The 2,557-nt window shown below is 38.9% G+C and overlaps 1 pseudogene; it reads left to right on the top strand.

Moving 5' to 3' along the window:
• Window positions 1-1,128, top strand: LOC100653893 (putative olfactory receptor 8G3; annotated as a pseudogene).
• Window positions 1,129-2,557: the final 1,429 nt, after the last annotated feature.

Here is a 2,557-nt window from a genome sequence, read left to right as displayed (position 1 = left end):
ATGGACCATAGAAATCATTCATTATTAACTGAGTTCATCCTTTCTGGGCTAACAGAGCATCCTGAACTCCAGCTGCCCCTCTTCCTCCTCTTTCTAGGAACGTGGCATGGTGGGAAACCTGGGCATGGTCACACCACTGGGCTCAGCTCTCGACTGCACACCCCCATGTACTATTTCCTCAGCAGTTCATCTTATATTGATCTATGCAGTCCACCGTCATTACCCCCTGAATGCTGGTGAACTTTGTGACAAAGAAGAATCCCATCTCCTATCCTGAATGCATGACTCAGCTTTATTTCTTTCTTGTTTTTGCTATTGTGGAGTGTCACATGCTGGCTGCAATGGCATATGACTGCTATGTTGCCATCTGTAATCCCTTGCTTTATGATGTTTCCTTGTCTTATCACATCTGCTTCTGGCTCACAGTGGAAGGGTATATTTTGGGCATCATCGGGTCTACAGTTCATACAGGTTTTATGTTGAAACTTATTTTCTGCAAGACTAATTTGGTTAACAACTATTTCTGAGATCTTTTACCACTCCTGGAGTTATCCTGCTCCAGCATCTGTAACAATGAATTATCGGTTCTGGGTCTGAGTGCATTTAACATATTGACTCCTGCCTTAACCATTCTTGCCTCCTACAGCTTCATCATTAGCAGCGTTCTCCATATTTGCTTCACTGAGGCCAGGTCCAAAGCCTTTAGCACTTGCAGCTCCCACATCTCAGCTGTTACAATCTTTTATGGTTCTGCAACATTCATGTACCTGCAGCCATCAACTCTCAGCTCCAGGGACCAAAGGAAAGTGTCTTCTGTGTTTTGCACTATTGTTGTGCCCATGCTGAACCCCATGATCTATGGTCTGAGGAAAAAGGATGTCAAATTTGCCCTGAAGAAAATTCTAGAAAGTAGAGCATGCTCATGAATTGAATCAATGCTGTTACGGTCTAACAGAAACAGGCCTTTAGTTTGCTGATATATGTAATTTATTTAGTTAATTCTTGAAATTTGTGGATTCATTAGACACTTATTTCCCCTATGTAATACCTGTCCACAATTCCCATTCAGGTCATCTCTTCGTTCAAACCTACATTATACAGACCTTATAGAGAGAAATACAGAGAATAAAATCAAAGTCTGCTCAGGATTACAGGAGCTGTAGTTTCTTTTTTTAATAACTTGCAAACAAAAAAGAATAATGATGATGATAATGACAGTAATATACATTATGGAAATTTTATAAAATGTCAAAATCTGTATCAAATACCTTAAGTGCATCACTTTATTTAATATTTACAATATTTCTCCAGGGCAAGAACTAATAGCATTCCTTTTCAAAAATGAAGGAATTGAATCTTAGAGAGTTTGCATAACCTGCCTTGAATCTCAAACAAAAAGCAGTTAAGCCTGGAAACACACCTGGGAAGATTGACTCCAAGATTCATGATTGTATTCAAGTGCTACTCAGACCGAATGTAATTGTAGGAGGTCTAAGGACTCCCTAAGTGTTCTCTACACACTAAGCATCACTAGCTCCCTATATGACTGTGCTGCTGACCTTCGAATATGTTGTTGTTATTGCTGGGTGCCTTCACGTCAGTTCCAACTCATAGTGACCCTGTGTAAAACAAAAAACACTGCTTGGTCCTGTGCCATCCTCATAATCATTGTTATTCTTGAGCCCATTGTTGCAGTCACTGTATCAGTCCAGCTCATTGAGGGTTTTCTTCTTTTTAACTGACCCTCTACTTTACCAAGCATTATGTCCTCCAGGGACTTGTCCCTCCTGATAACATGTCCAAAGTACATGTGATGAAGTCTCGACATCTCGCTTCTAAGAAACATTCTGGCTGTATTTCTTCAAAACAGATGTGTTCATTCTTTTGGCAGTCTGTGGTATATTCAGTATTCTTTGCCAACATCCTAATTCAAAGTTATCAGTTCTTCTGAGGTCTTCCTTATTCATTGCCCAGCTTTTGCATGCATGTGAGGAGATTGAAAATACCATTGCTTGGTTCAGGCACACCTTAATCGTCAAAGTGACATTTTTGCTTTTTAACTTTAAAGAGCTCTTTTCCAGCAGATTTGAACAATGCAATATGACATTTGGCTTCTTGACTGCCACTTCCATGGATGTTGATTGTTTATCCAGATAAAATGAAATCCTTGATAACTCTGATATTTTCTCCTTTTATTGTGACATTGCTTATTGATCCAGTTGTGAAGATTTTTGTTTTCTTTACGTTTTTGTGCAATCCATTCTGAAGGCTGTTGTCTTTGGTTTTCATCAGTAAGTGTTTAAGTCCTTTTCACTTTCAGCAAGCATGATTGTGTCATCTTCATATAGTCCAACTTCTTGTATTATTTGCTCATCAAATATATTGAATAAGTATGGTAAAAATAATATAACCCCAAAGCACAGCTTTTCTGACTTTAAACCATGTAGAATTCCCCTTGTTCTGTTCGATGGACTGATTCTTTGTCTCTGTACAGGTTCTGCATGAGCACAATTAAGTGTTCTGGAATCCCCACTTTTTGTAGCATTATCCATAATTT

This window comes from Loxodonta africana, chromosome 15 (assembly GCF_030014295.1).
Source record: "Loxodonta africana isolate mLoxAfr1 chromosome 15, mLoxAfr1.hap2, whole genome shotgun sequence".
Lineage (NCBI taxonomy): Eukaryota > Metazoa > Chordata > Mammalia > Proboscidea > Elephantidae > Loxodonta > Loxodonta africana.
Note: the sequence above shows the minus strand (reverse complement) of the source record. Positions and strands in the feature narration are given on the sequence as shown.